The sequence below is a fragment of the Mirounga angustirostris genome, unplaced genomic scaffold, assembly GCF_029215605.1.
Source record: "Mirounga angustirostris isolate CCGP_5_RB_7025 unplaced genomic scaffold, mMirAng1.0.hap1 SCAF_16, whole genome shotgun sequence".
Taxonomy (NCBI): domain Eukaryota; kingdom Metazoa; phylum Chordata; class Mammalia; order Carnivora; family Phocidae; genus Mirounga; species Mirounga angustirostris.
Genome location: NW_026991724.1, coordinates 30,336,532 through 30,352,786, shown reverse-complemented (window position 1 = coordinate 30,352,786; position 16,255 = coordinate 30,336,532). Strand labels below are relative to the sequence as shown.

General features: G+C 41.6%; 1 long non-coding RNA gene and 1 pseudogene across 1 annotated transcript in view; one reads left to right on the top strand and one right to left on the bottom strand.

Moving 5' to 3' along the window:
- Positions 1-15,979, bottom strand: part of LOC129046296 (uncharacterized) — a 139,412-nt gene extending 123,433 nt beyond the window's left edge. The window contains exons 1-2 of the long non-coding RNA XR_010408164.1: positions 15,791-15,979; positions 15,395-15,487 (exon numbers count right to left, since the gene is read on the bottom strand). This is a non-coding gene — a long non-coding RNA (uncharacterized LOC129046296). The remainder of the gene's footprint in view (positions 1-15,394; positions 15,488-15,790) is intronic.
- LOC123854974 (protein kish-A-like) lies at positions 4,025-4,562 on the top strand (annotated as a pseudogene).
- Positions 15,980-16,255: the final 276 nt, after the last annotated feature.

Genomic DNA, 16,255 nt, shown 5'->3' with positions numbered 1-16,255 from the left:
TGATCCCAGGACCCTGGGATCATGACCTGAGCTGAAGGCAGATACTTAACCGACTGAGCCACCCAGGCACCCCTGCAATTCTCCTCCTTAACATGGGACATTCCACTTTTATAGCCCCATTGCTTTAGATAAGGGATTGGCAAACTACAGCCCACAAGCCAAAGCCCACATCCTGCTTTGTAAATAAAGTTTTATTGGAACACAGCGACACCATTTCTTTATAGTGTATGTCTGGTTTCACATTATAATGGCAGAGTTGAAGGCCAGCAACAGAGACTCTGTGGTCTGCAAAATGGAAAACCTTGTACTATCTGGCCCTTTTCAGAAAAAGTTTGCTAAACTCCGCTTTAGATCATTCTCTTTTAAAATATCATTGGTATAATAACACTTTTATCAGTCAGTTCTATTTTAGTGTGAATTAGTTTATCCCAAGGGCACTTCGCTGTTTTGGTAGGGGAAAGGGAAAGAGAAGTTGAGGATGCTAGGTGTGTTGGAGAGAATGTCTGAAGGCAGAAAATGAGCACAGAAAGGAAAAAATGGGAGCGTGGTAAATAGATTCCATCTATTTTGCAGTCCTGCTTGCCCTGAGATTAAAATGGAGATGAAGCGAAGAACTAAGGACTGTCAGGGTTTGAATAGTGAGAATGTCAGACTTCAGAATCAAACCCAAATGGTCCTCTTTTTCAATTAAAAGAAAACTCAATATTCTGATTTTTCTTTCACATAACAAGTCCGTCTGCTTTCAGACAAGTCACTTTGCTTCCATTTCTCTGTGGTTCAGAGTGTTAGAGAAATTGTTTTACATTCCACCCATCCCAAGTTACACACTTCTGATTTTTTTTTCTCAACTGACCTCATTTAGCAGGGTGGAAGGCAGCTTTTCCTCGTCTATTAAGACTTCAATAAAATCATCCATTTCTAGTTAACTGGAATAGTATTCACATTTAGACCTGCATATTAATTGACTGATAACGAGATGATAAAGCTGCTTTTCTCTGCAGGTGTACCAATCAATTTCAATGAAACTGAAAAAATGAGTTCTTTTCTTGTTGCATCTGAAATTAAAAAGTGATTTATATTTTCTAATAAAGTGCTTTTCATTGATCTCCTTCTGAAAATGTATGGTTTCATTTGCACCCTTTTAAATTATAATAGTTTCCGTTTGTAAAAGAATGATTTTCCAATATCATTCCTGGCTTTCAATTGATGATTAACTTTAATATAGACTTGAAGGAAATGTTGGGGGGAGAGGTAGGTTATTAAGAACCTCCATCCCCTCCCCGCAAAATAACCCTGCTATTTTTAATGACCTTAATATCCTTGGACTACAGAATTCTTTTCCCAAATACAGTGCTGTCAGTGGAAGTTATGTTTTTTCCCCAAGAAATTCATTTTTCTATTTCATAAGTTTCCTTTTGTCATAGAATTTTATGTCTGTGCCAACTGTTCTCCATTTCTGTTATGTCAGCCTGGCTTCGGGGCAAATGTGGAAAGAAGAGGGTTTTTTTGTTTTTGTTTTTGTTTTTAATTTCTTCCCCCTGTCACCGATAGCAAATTCTGACTTGGGTGCTCATGGAATCCTGTTGTTATCAGCAGAATTCTCGCAGATGTGAAAAATGGCAGGGCAATTATATTTCACTTTAATTTAGTATTATGGTCTTCTGAGCCATAATAATTAAGCAGCCATGAAAGAAGTTACATTCTGAACCTGTGATGGAAAATTGCAGAGTCCAGGGCTGGACTTTGTTGAGAAAGCAGGGTCATCTCATTTTTCTGTCAACCAGAGACACCTGAATTCATATTCAGGCTGGAGATTCTTTGCTAACAGGTGTGGAGTGAAGTCAAGAGACCATGGGGGTATTAGATCTAAATTAAAACAGATACCAGGGGTTTTGTCTGCTTATCCACATAGGAGATAATGTTGGCTGATGAATGAATTAATGGATGGATGGATGGATGGATAGAGGAATTTATGGAAAGAAGACAGCTCCCATGCACAGATCACCTTTGTGATAGTATGTAAGTGCCCTTTGCACTAAAATATTTCCCTCTTTCCAAGTCTCACAGTACCTGAATATTCCCCATTAGTCCCAGATATTTGTGTTTAGGTTCAATATTACTCTCTTCTAAGTTCTTTTTAAAAACGTTCTCTGGGGCACCTGGCCAGCTCAGTCCAAAGAGCGTGCGACTCTTAATCTCAGGGTCATGAGTTCGAGCCCCATGTTGGGGGTAGAGATTACTTAAATAAATAAAACTTTAAAAAAATGTTCCTTGAAGGGACAAGACTTGGATAGATAATACTGCAGCATGGATTAGGTGATCACCTGCCTTCCCATGTACCAGGAAACTGGACTACCTAATGATAATGGGCATGACACAAGGCCAGGAACACAGAAAAAGGTGAGGGAAAGTGGCGCAGGGGTGGGTGCTGAAGAAATCCTCTCAGCTCTGCAGAGGACCCTGTTTCTAGTTATACTCCCAGGTACTATATATATATATAGTATACACACATATATATACACATATATATGCACACATATATATATACACATATATATACACACATATATACACACATATATACACACATATATATACACACATATATACACACATATATATACACACACATATATACACATATATATATACACACATACATATACACACATATATACACATATATATACACATATATATACAAATATATATATACACATATATATACAAATATATATACACATATATATACACACACACATATATATACAAATACACACACACACACATATATATATATATTTGAGAGAGGGAGGGGGGAGGAGTATATATAAGTATAATATATATACATGCTCCCAGATATTTCCCTGGTCTACAAACATCCTTTATCTTTCAAAGAGTTGTCCATCAGTTTCTCAGATCCTTGACAGTCAAGACTCAACCAGGGCTGAGGACTGATGACTTCTGTTTCCAATGGAAATTTTTTAAAAATGTGAAAAAAATAGGGGCGCCTGGGTGGCTCAGTTGGTTAAGCGACTGCCTTCAGCTCAGGTCATGATCCTGGAGTCCCTGGATCGAGTCCCGCATCGGGCTCCCTGCTCAGCAAGGAGCTTGCTTCTCCCTCTGACCCTCCCCCCTCTCATGTGCTCTCTCTCTCTCATTCTCTCTGTCTCAAATAAATAAATAAAATCTTTAAAAAAAATAAATAAAACATAATCATAAAAATAAAATATAACTGTGATTATAAAATATGTGTTATAATGATATATTAATCATGTTATATATACATATATAACATGTTATATATATATTACATAGTTATATAAAATAACATCACTATGCAGTATAGAAAATATATATAAATAAAAAGAAATTAGAAGTTATAAGAAAACATAAAAAGAAGAGGAGGAAGTTTTATTGAGCACCTTCTGTATGCCATGCACTTTCTGTGCATTATCTGACTCAGTCCTCAACACAGTGCCACTCCTGTGTCCATCAAGGGAGATGAGCTGTTTCCCCAAGGCCACACAGCAAGTGAGGGACAATATCAGGATTTGAACCCAGGAGCACGTGACTCTCCAACGTCCATGCTCCAAACTCCACTCTTCCACCTACTTCAGGCTGCTATTAAAAATAAACACTTTAGGGAAGTTCTAATAGGGCAAATAAGATTTCTTCCACAAATTAATTCCAAGGATACAAAGAGAGGGGAGGAGGGGGAGGAAGAGGGAGGAGGGGGAGGAGGGGGGAAGAGGGGTGCCTGGGTGGCTTAGTCGGTTGAGTGATGGACTCTTGATTTCAGCTCAGGTCATGATCTCAGGGTCGTGGGATGGAGCCCTGCGTCAGGCTCCCTGCTCAGCAAGGAGTCTGCTTCTCCCTCTCCCTCTGCTCCTCCCCCCCAACTCTCTCTCTCTCAAATAAATAAATAAAATAAAATCTTTTAAAAAGAAAAAAGGAAGGAGGAGGAACCTGTAAATTAAAAAGAGACTAAAGAGGATGTGGCTGGGGCTTCGCCGGCCTCACTATGTCTGCCATTTTAAATTTTCAGTCTGTTGACTTATAATCTTGCTGCTTATATCTGGTCCTTGGCACCCAGCCTCCTGGACAGAAATAAAATTGGATTGTTGGGTATATTTTGGAAGTGTGCCAGAATTGGTGAACGGAAGAGTCCTTACATACATAGCAGTATGCTATGTAGTGATGGCCTTCAGCATCCTCTTCATACAGTAGCTTGGAAGAATATCAGAATTTAATTGCCATCAGATTTCAGTATGAAAAAAGGACATTTACAGAAAATAATGGAATGAATGGTTAACCCTTTTATCTCTGAACATTGAATGAGATAAATTTCCAGCCACTGTTCTCTATTTTTATTATTGGACCAATGTTCTATATAAATAGGATGTTACTATTTAATACTCAAAGAGTTTAATATGTCTGTAACAATCAACCTCAGTACTGTCACTACAATATTACATTCTGCAAATGTTATTCTGTTATGTCAGATACAAGTTTTTAGTGAGGTATCTCTAAGGTGCATAAGAGAAAACAAAATTGGTAAATGACCCAAGTTTCTTTCAATTGTGATTTGGGAATGATAAACTCTTATAGGATGAGACCAAAAAAAAAAAAAAGAGAGAGAGAGAGAGAGAGACTAAAGAGATGTATCAACCAAATGCAATGTGGGCTTTTCTTAGATTCTCACTCAAACCACTTATTTAAAGAGAAGAAAAACAAGGTGGGGGGTGCCTGGGTGGCTCAGTCAGTTAAGCGTCTGACCCTTGATTTCAGCTCAGGTCATGATCTCAGGGTTGTGAGATGAAGCCCCATGTCAGGCTCCACTCTGCGTGTGGAGCCTGCTTGAGATTCTCTGTCCCTCTCTCTCTCCCCCCTCCCCCCTCTAAAAAAATGAAAGAAAGAAAAGGAAGGAAGGTAAAAAAAGAAAGAGGACTCGATGGGTATTTGATGGTATGGATATCTGATGATATGAAGGCACTATTGTTAATATGTTCTGGTTGATAGTAATATCCTGCTTATTTTCTTAAACAAAAGAGTCATATTTCAGTAGTATTTGCAGTCAAAATGACATGATATCTGATATCAGCTTTCGAGTCAGCCAGTGGGGAGAGAGAGAATATAGATAAATAAGATCGGCCTGTGTTCATAATTGCTGAAGCAGGGTGCTGAGTACCAAGAGCTTCATTTACTAGTCTTTCAATTTGTGTATGTTTGAAAATTTCTATGATGGAAAGCTTGTAAAAAAAATAAATAAATAAAATGAAAAAAGTGAAAGGAAAAATGACACTTTTTAAAAATGGATTGATGCACAACTCTATGAATACACTAAAAAGCACTGAATACAACACTTCAAAAGAGTAAACTTTACAGGTGTGAATTATAGCTCAGGAAAGTTTTTTTTAATGATGTAAGTAAAGAGACTGATATAAAGTACAGCCAACACATCATTTTCCTCATTTTTCATCTAATATCTCTGAGTACATGATTCTTAATAAGTAAACAGCACATATACTTGGAAAAAGAAAAAGAGAACAACTCTGCCCTATTCTGGCCCATCTCATGAATTCTGGACTGTTACTGAAATGCTTTGGCACACATCCACCACAATATCTTCAGGAACTTCAAATAAATTCCCAAACCACAGAAACAAATAGAATTGTTAAAAGCACATACTCTTCTCATTCCTCTTTGGGAAGGGAGGAGCTGGTGGAGACTTTCTGTGCCATCCCTAAGAGGCTGGGAAGAAAGCTGAGATAAGAAGGTGACATTGTTCAGTGCGTGTCCCCAGCCACTGGAGGAACTGCTAATGTGCCCAGCCTACTCTGGGAAGGAAATCAGTCTCTGTCTGGTCCAGCATCCCTTGGAGTTCCCACCTCCTGCCTGTGGACAGTAATAACTTCCTAACTGGTCTTACTTCATTGTGGCCAGAGTACTCACATCCCCTGCTCCGTCACACCCTGTGCTAATTAAAGCCCTATTAGAGGGTCCTTTTTGTTCTCAAGATGAAGGACAACAGTGTAACTGTGGCCTAAAATGTCCAGCAGAGTGTGGCCTCTCTTCCTCCAGTGTCCTTCCATACCCATGCTTATCTGTTTCTGGGCTCTAAGAACACTGACCTTCTTCACCAATAGGCAAAAGTCCTTCCACCACAGGGCCTTTGCACATGCTGACCCCTCAGCTTGGTTAACACCTACTCACCCTTGAGATATTGAGATTTCAACACCCACAATGCTTTTCTCAGAATGAGCTTCTCTGATGTTCTGCAGTCCAACTCCCCCATTATTGGTTCCAACACATTTGTCACAGTTGGAGTATCACATTTATTTATTTGACTGTTTGACTAGTGTCCCGACAAGGCTATAAGCCTCATGAAGAATGAAATTATATCTCCTTTTGCTCACCACTGGATCCCCAGGGCCTCCACAAAGTCTGGTATATGGTGAACACAGAATATCCATCAAATAAAAAAAAAAAAAGGAATTAATGAAGGAAGAATGAATGAAGGGATGGAACAATGAAATCTCTAAACACTGACCACTGTGATCACTTTTTGTTAAGAACTTCCACAGGCTCCATGAGAGCATGTCCTCATGCAAATTTGAGAGTTTTTTTTTCCCAAAGATACCTACAAAAAAAAAAAAAATCCACCTCCAAAACAACCCACTTAAAAAGAACTCATCAGTGGCCTTCTCTCTGTGGCACAAATCCATTTCATGGAAAGAATTTTTAGTACTTTAATGATGCCTTTCTGCCCTATAGCATATGACAATACAGAGCAATTAGCTCTACAACTATAATATGAAAAGGTTGAAATGCATTGAAATTGGAATTGATTCTTGTTTAATCCATGTTTTCATGGGCAAAAATCAGGCTTTCCTGAGCCAGCCCATTTAGAAAGGACATGTTGCTAGGGCTTTGGGGATGTTGAAACTCCTCCTCTCCAAGAGAAGAAGGGCCAGAACTCACCTTCATTCTAGCTTGACTTTCCTTAGAGTTATTGTTTCCTCCACAGGTATGCCCTAAACTTGGACCTCAACTTACCTGGGTTGTAAATGTCTGGTCTCAACTATATATACCCCTTCCATCCTACCCAGGACTTTCGTCCCAACCGGAGTCATTGGCCTCAGCTTTGTATGCTCCAGAGCAGGGGCCCTGACACAATTGGGTGCTTTCCTACAGCCTAGCTTCTGTCAAGAATGATGACCAAACATGGAGTAGCTGAGTGGGCAGGGGTCATGGCTTCAAGTCTTTGGTCATCCTGGACAATAAAGATACGGTCTATCTTTGGTGAAGTGCAGGTGTTCCACACTCAACATCTGCAATGCAATCTCCTATGCAACATTTTAAACCTGCTACCCAAGTCCCAAACCAGACCTGGAGGGAGGGACTCGATGTCTGCATGCTTTTAAAGTACCCCAGTAAGAGGCGCCTGGGTGGCTCCGTCAGTTAGGTGTTTGACTCTTGGTTTCCCTCAGGTCATGATCTCAGGGTCCTGGGATCAAGACCCACATCAGGCTCCATGCTCAGCGGGCAGTCTGCTCGGGATTCTCTCTCTCCCTCTCCCTCTGCCCCTCCCCCAGCTCACACTCTCTGTCTCTCTCTAAAATAAATAAATAAAAATGTCCACAATAGCCAAACTGTGGAAGGAGCCAAGATGCCCTTCAACAGATGAATGGATAAAGATGTAGTGTTCATATATACAATGGAATATTACTCAGGCATCAGAAAGGATGAATACCCACCATTTGCATCAACATGGATGGGACTGGAGAGGATTATGCTAGTTGAAATAAGTCAAGCAGAGAAAGACAATTATCATATGGTTTCACTCATATGTGGAACATAAGAAATAGCATGGAGGACCATAGGGGAAGAAGGGAAAACTGAAGGGGAAGAAATCAGAGAGGGAGAAAAACCATGAGAGACTCTGGACTCTGGGAAACAAACTGAGGGTTTCAGAAGGGAGGAGGGTGGGGGGATGGGGTAACTGGGTGAATGGGTATTAAAGAGGGTACATGTTGTGATGAGCACTGGGTGTTATACACAACTAATGAATCAGAGAACACTACATCAAAAACTAATGATGTACTACATGCTGGCTAACCAAACATAATAAAAATCTTAAAAAAAAAATTAAGTACCCCAGTGGTTCTGATGTATAGCATACAACTAATGTTGAGAGCCACTGATCTAGTAGTCTACATCTTGCAAAGAACTCTCACCTTAATCCTAAAGGGTTAACCACAGAAAGTAATGATCACCTTCATTGTACAGATATGAAAACTGAGGCTCAGAGAGGTTAAGTGACTTGCCCAAGGACATGCAGTTTGCAAGTGGCCTAATCTAGACTCAAAGGTTTTAGCCTCAAAGTCCTCTAGTCTAAAATGAACGGAGGATGGTAGATACTCAGTAACCAATAAGAATGATGATTAAAGACAATGTAGCCTGAGACTGCTTAGCTGTGTTCGTAGTAATAGCTTGGTCATGCTTTTAACTCATTTTCAAGTATTTTGGAGGATAATCCAGTTCTTGTCATTCTTCTGAGGAAAAAGACCATGGGGTATCCCTTCCATAAAGTTGTATTTAGTATTGTATGGCCTTGCTTCCCAGTCCACACCGCTGATGGTAGCAGGCTGAACACAAGGCCACTTACAACAGATGAATGGTGATGAGTCCTTGTTCACTACCTGATCACTACCGATCAGCAGCTCAGAATAGACTTTGGCATAAGGCATTTAAGGGCAAAGGGCTGGGAAAAGACAGCAGAAGGGAAGAGGCAGTTGCTGGAAGTCAAAAACTGAGGGAGAGCCCTTAATAAAAGAAGCAGAGACCAAAACAAAAAAAATAAAAAAACAAAGAAACCCAAGTCCAACAGCATCACAAGCTAAAGGACTAGCAGGTGTCCACTTTTAAGGGACGACAAGATGGTGAGGTCATTATTGCCGTCGTTGCATCCTGAAACCATTCCAGTTCTCTGAGACCCTGTTTGTGTGACTGCTCGGACAGATTTCTGTCTCCTTCACACATTTCTGGGTATTTTTAAGATGACCCATATATGCTGTCCTCCTTGTACCTGAAAGTACTGACCAGCACAGTTAGGAAACGGCAATAGTAAGGCATGCTCCCCAAGCACCTCACAGGAAGCTGCTTCGGTCCCTGGCCTCCAGAGGGATGTGTGGATGGCATGGAGCTTCCCAGAATCCTTTGCATCTCCGAGAAACTGCCAGGCATCCGCTGTTCTCCTGGACCACTGCCTAGCGGCTCGGCTCTCCGTTCCTTTGCCTGTACTGCCCTCTAGTGCTCACTTCCTACAATTCTCAGCCGCTAAGTTTAGGAACCCAAAACGCGGAAAGAAACTTCTTACAGGTCTATCACTTTGTGAAAGTCCCATGAACACATACGACACGTTCGCTTTTCCGTATGCATAATAGCCCTCCGTGCAAAGCATTTTAAAAGTCTATCCACGCATGCATCTATCAAGTATTTATTGAGTGCTACCAGAGGAGAGGCCACCTTTCAGGTGATAGAAAACACGTGTAGGACATCCAAGTGGATATGAGCCCATTGTGGCCCTCATGGAGACCTAGGTCTCCAATAGATCTCACAAGTGAATGGGAAATGACAGCGGTAACAGGGTTGCACAGGACAGGTTCATGGAGAGTCGACTCAGCAGGGGTGTCAGATAAACGAAATATGAAGGAAGGGCCGGAGATACAATGTCCAGAAGGCCAGAGGAGAAGCAAATGCAAGACCTCAGGAGGAAGTGGGAGGCAGGTAAAGAAACAAACACAGTTCTGTATAGCTGGGATGTGAAAGGTAGGGCTGTAAGCACAATGGGAGAACAGGCTGGAGGGGTAACTGAGGGACAGTCTTTATACGGCCTTCAATAAGAATTTTGATCTTAATTAGAACTATCAAAGAGAGCTTATGTGTCTTGTTCATATTGTGTTGTTGGCATCAGATAGTGTGTGGGTGAACAGATATGTGTTTTGAAAAGATCCTCCTGGCGGGTGCCTGGGTGGCTCAGTTGGTTAAGCGACTGCCTTCGGCTCAGGTCATGATCCTGGAGTCCCGGGATCGAGTCCTGCGTCGGGCTCCCTGCTCAGCGGGGGGTCTGCTTCCCCCCCTCTGCCCTCTTCCCTCTCGTGCTCTCTCTCATTCTCTCTCTCAAATAAACAAATAAAATCTTAAAAAAAAAAAAAAGAAGTGCTAAAGATCCTCCTGGCTGTGGGATGGGCTGCAGCTGGGTACAGCTTCATCAGAGACTAGTTTAAAGGCTATTAATACAATTCAGGTGAGAAAGAATGGTAACTTGGTCTAGGTGATTTGGGCGGAAGTAGAGTAAAGAAGATGGAGTCAAGAGATATCTAGAGAGTAACTGGGTTTGGCAGTGAATTTGCAGTGGGAGGATGATGAAGGAGGGGGATGCATCAAGGATGAATTCAGATCCTAGTTTGAGTAACAGGATGGATTTGGGTAAGTATTGGTGTGAGTTTTGAAATGGATCTTTTTAAATGTTCTTCAAAAGAGACAGTAACGATTGAAGTTCCTTTATAACTCATTTTAGTTCAAAGATAGTCATTTTGAGTTTGTTTGGTTTGTGCGTGTATGTGTTTAGTAGGCTCTATGCCCAGGGTGGAGCCCAACCCAGGGCTTGAACTCAGGACCCTGAGATCAGGAGCCAGCGCTTAACCAACTGAGGCACATTGTCGTTTTTTGAATGTCACTCAGCTAAAACTGGGCCTCTGAAGCTGTGGGATTTAGAAGGATTACTTTTGGAGTTCTCTATGTACTGCAGGTGGATATTAGTCCAGGGCATCTAAAAAAAACCAAAAACTGCTTTCAAAGGGGACCACGATATACCACCCCCAAAATATGGCAGCTGGGCATAAGAATTATTTCATTTAAGCTCCTAGAATCCCTTATCTGCCTTATTAAAAGATAAGCTGAGGCATATTAAAATGCTTACGTTTATTTGAGCAAAAATCAATTCAAATGAGGCAGCAGCAAATCAGAAGTGGTTAGGAGCACTCCTCTGACAGGGGCCAGGGGAAAGACAGAAAAGGTGAGGAGGGGGCACCTGGTGGCTCAGTCCGTTAAGCATCCACTCTTGGTTTCCACTCAGGTTTTATCTCAGGGTCCTGAGTTCAAGCCCAGCCTTAGGGCTTAAAAAAAAAAAAAAAAGAAGTGGGGCAGCAAAGAAAGGCATGATGTGATTGGCTATAGCTTAAAGCTTTGGCTGTTTGTGATTGGTGGTCCTTAGTGGTTCAATTTCATAACTTGAGGCATTTGCGGGCTTAGATTTTGATGTGCTTCTATCAGCCACCAAAGCGTTAGAGCCCCCTTGGTCTAACGGTCTCTTTGTTTAATTAATTTAACAGCCCAGAAGCCAAACCTCCCCCAAAACCTTAACATCATAAATCCCCTCCCCAGAGGCAAATCTAATCCCTTTTCCCCACCACATCCAAACACACATTGTCAGAGAACAATCTCAGCTCTTTTATTCTCCTAAAAACACTCATGTTTTAAAAGTCATCTGTGTTCTCATTGGTGCCCTTTCTTCTTCCAGCCCCCTAAGAAGTCATCTGTTCTCCCCAAAGTGCTTATCTGCCCCTCCCTATCCCCTATTATATAACCCTCAAATTCTAACAGCTTCCTTGAGCCATATTTTTCTGTGAACTCTCCCATACGCAAGGGAATAAAAACCTGAGGGTTTTTTTAAGATTTTATTTTTTTTAAATAATCTCTACACCCCAACCCACAACCCCGAGATCAAAAGTCGCATGCTCCAGTGACTGAGCCAGCCAGGCACCTCAAAAACCTGCCTTGTGAGAGGGTTCAGGGCATACTACCATAAAATACGGCACCTTGGCATATTGAAGAGTGTAAGCTGAAGGAGTTTGAGAAAACAGCAGAAGCAGATCTCTCTGATCTTCCTTCCCCCTTCTTTCCTGAAGCAGATCATAAAACCATCATGTGAGAGGTGCCCTCCAAATATTTTGAGGAAAGAAGCATCCTTATCTCCTAGATAAAGAAATACCTAGAAGAATCTGAACAAACAGGCCTTCCTGGGACATCACCATACCCAAGGCCATCTAAGTTTTCTCTTACATTTTAGGAGATTTATAGTTTTGCATTTTACCCTTAGACCTATGATCCATTTTGAGTTAATTTTTGTAGATGGTGTAAGATCTGTGTTGCATGTGGAGGGCTCTTCCATCATTTGTTGAAAAGTCTCTCTTGGCTCCATTGTATTATTTGCAACTTTGTCAAAGATCAGTTGACTATATTTATGTGGGTCTGTTTCTGGGCTCTCTGTTCTCGCCTACTGATGTATTTGTCTATTCTTTTGCCAATACCACACTGTCCTAATCACTGTAGATTCATAATAAGTCTTGAAGTTGGGTAGTGTTGGCCCTCCAATTTTGTCTTTCTCCTTCAATTTGTGTTGACCCCTTTGGGTCTTTTGCCTCCCCATATAAATTTTAACATTTGTTGATATCCACAAAATAACTTGCTGGGATTTTGATTGGGATTGCATTGAATCTATAGATTGAGTTGGGAAGAACTGATACTGAGTCTTCCTATTCATGAACATGAGATATCTGTGTATTTAGTTCTTTGATTTCACTCATCAGAGCTTCATAGTTTTCTTCACAGAGACATTGTATGTATTGTGTTACATTTATATCTAAGTATTTCATTTTGGTGTTTAGCATGCCTAATGTAAATGGTATTACATTTTCAATTGCAGATTCCACTTGCTTATTTCTGGTATATAGGAAAATTATGGACATTTGTATATTAATATTGTGTCCTGCAGCCTTACTATAGTTATTAGTTCCAGGAGTTTTTTTGGTTGGTTTTTTTTTTTTTTTTTTTTTTTTGAGAAAGAGAGTGGAGGGAGGGGCAAAGGGAGAGGGAGAGAGAGAGAATCTTAAGTAGGCTCCATGCCCAGTGCAGAGCCCAGCTCGGTGTTTGATCTCACCACCCTGAGATCATGACCTGAGCTAAAATCAAGAGTCAGAGCCTTGAATGACTGAGCCACCCAGGTACCCCTGGTGGATTCTTTCTGATTTTTCTGCATAATCATCTCTGTGAACAAAGACAGTTTTATTTTTCTCTTTCCAGTCTGTATACCTTTATTTCCTTCTCTTATTTTATTTTTTATCATATTTCATTAGCAAGGACTTCTACTACAATGTTGAAAAAGAGTAGGAAAAGGGAATATCCTTGCCTTATACCTGACTTTAGTGGGAAAACTTCAAGATTCTCACAATTGACTTCATCAAGATAAAAACTTTTGCACAGCAAAGGAAACAGTCAATAAAACCAAAAGACAACCAACGGAATGGGAGAAGATATTTGCAAATGACATATCAGATAAAGGACTAGTATCCAAAATCTATAAAGAACTTATCAAACTCAACACCCAAAGAACAAATAATCCAATCAAGAAATGGGCAGAAGACATGAACAGACATTTCTGCAAAGAAGACATCCAAATGGCCACAGACACATGAAAATGTGCTCAACATCGCTCGGCATCAGGGAAATCCGAATCAAAACCTCACTGAGATACCACCTCACACCAGTCAGAATGGCTAAAATTAACAAGTCAGGAAACGACAGATGTTGGCAAGGATGCAGAGAAAGGGGAACCCCCCCCCCCTACACTGTTGGTGGGAATGCAAGCTGGTGCAGCCACTCTGGAAAACAGTATGGAGGTTCCTCAAAAAGTTGAAAATAGAGCTACCCTATGACCCAAATATTGCACTACTGGGTATTTACCCCAAAGATAAAAATGTAGTGATCCGAAGGGGCACGTGCACCCCAATATTTATAGTAGCAATGTCCACAATAACCAAACTATGGAAAGAGCCTAGATGTCCATTGATAGATGAATGGATAAAGAATATGTGTTGTATATACACAATGGAATATTATGCAGCCATCAAAAAAAATGAAATCTTGCCATTTGCAACGTGGATGGAACTAGAGGGTATCATGCTAAGCGAAATAAGTCAATCAGAGAAAGACAATTATCATATGATCTCACTGATGTGAGGAATTTGAGAAACAAGACAGAGGATCATAGGGGAAGGGAGGGAAAAATTAAACAAGACGAAACCAGACAGGGAGACAAACCATAAGAGACTCTTATTCTTTTAAATTTATTAAGTTGAGTCTTATGGCTCAGAATGTGGTCTCTCAGTGAATGTTTCATGTGCAGTGGAGAAGAATATGAATTCTGCTGTTCTTGGATGAAGTAGTCTATAGATGTCCATTATATCTAGTTGATTAATGATACTGTTGAGTTCAACTATGTCCTTAGTGATTTTCTCCCTTCTGGATCTGTCCATTTCTGATAGAAGGGTATTGATATCTCCAACTAGGATAGTGGATTTCATCTATTTCTCCTCACAGTTCTATCAGTTTTTGCCTCATGTAGTGTGATGCTCTATTGTTAGGCACATATACATTAAGAATTATACCTTTTTGGAGAACTGATGCCTTTATTATTATTTAATGCCCTTCTTAATCCCTGATAACTTTCCCTGCTTTGAGGTCTGCTCTGTCTGAAATCATTATAGCTATCCTGCATTCCTTTGGTTAGTGCTAGCCTATTTTTCTTCATCCATTTACTTTTAATCTATATGTATCTTTATATTTAAAATGGGTTTCTTATAGACAACAGTTAGGTCTTGTTTTATGAACCACTGTGCTAATCTCTGTCTTTTAATTGGTGTATTTAGACTATTGACATTCAAGGTGATACTGATGTAGTTGGATGAATATCTACTATATTTGTTTCTGTTTCCTCTTGTCCTTTGTACTTATTTTTGTCTTCCACTCTTTTTTTTGCCTTCTGTGGTTTTAACTGAGCATTTTATTTGATTCCACTTTCTCTCCTTTCTTAGTACATGAGTTATACTTCTTTTTATTATTTTTTCTTTGTTGCCTAGAGTTTGCAATATACATTTACAACTAACTGAAGTCTACTTTCAAATAAGACCAGGCTGGTCTGAAGGTAGTGAGTTATTGATTGTTTGCAGTCAGTTACAGATTGAAGTCATTGTTCTGCTCTTTCCCTCTTCTCACTACTGCACTTGACTAGTCTTTAAAACACACACACTATGCAAACAATGAATCCTGGAACACTACATCAAAAACTAATGATGTAATGTATGGTGATTAACATAACAATAAAAAAGAGGGGCAGAGCAAGATGGCAGAGGAGTAGGAGACCTGGATTTCGTCTGGTCCCAGGAATTCAGCTGGATAGGGATCAAACCATTCTGAACACCTACAAACTCAACAGGAGATTGAAGAAAGGAACAGCAACAACTCTCTGAACAGAAAAGCGATCACTTACTAGGATGTGCGGAGAAGTGAATCCGAGGTGATATCGGGAGGACAGGCGGCGGGGGAGGGGGCCTCCGTTGGCCGCTTCTGGCAAGTGATAGAGCTGCAGAGCACAAAATCAGAACTTTTAGAAGTTGGCTCTGCTGAGGGAAGTCCCTCCAGTGGCTAAGTGGGGGGTGGAACCCTCCGGGACAATGTGGTCTCAGGACCCTCGGGGTCACAGAAAGACCGGGGGTGCCTGAGTGTGGCAGAGCTCCCAGGACACGGAGCCGGGAAGCCGGCTGCAGAGGCGGAGCCCAGGCAAGGACTCTCAGCTCGGGGTGGCCATAGACCGTGATCCGCGGCACAGTCGGGCCCCTGCTCCTCCAGCAGGGACACGACAAGCGGCAGATCCAGGGAGACTCACCTTCCTCCCCCAGGAGGAGCCGCACAGGAGTGCACCGCAGGGATCGGCTGGGTTTGGAGACTGCACGCGGGGTCGGGTGCCAGAGACAGAGGCGAGGTCACAGGCCGGGCGAGCACGGGGTGCGGCCGGAGACCGGGGAGACGGGAGTGACTGACGGCTTTTCTCTGGGGGCTCACTGAGGAGCGGGGCCCCGGGTTCTCGGCTCCTCCGGGGCGGAGATTGGGAGGCCTCCTTTTTCAGTCTCCGCCTCCAAAGCTGTACGGAAAGCTCGCAGGGAACAAAAGCCCCGGAGAGCAAACCCGAGCAGATTACTTAGCCGGGAGGGGGCAAGGGCGGGGCAATTCCGCCTCCGGCAGAGACATTTGGAAACCACGGCAACAGGCCCCTCCCCAGAAGATCAGCGAGAACAGCCGGCCAAGACCAAGTTTACCGATCGATGAGAACGGCAGAACTCCAGCGCAAGGG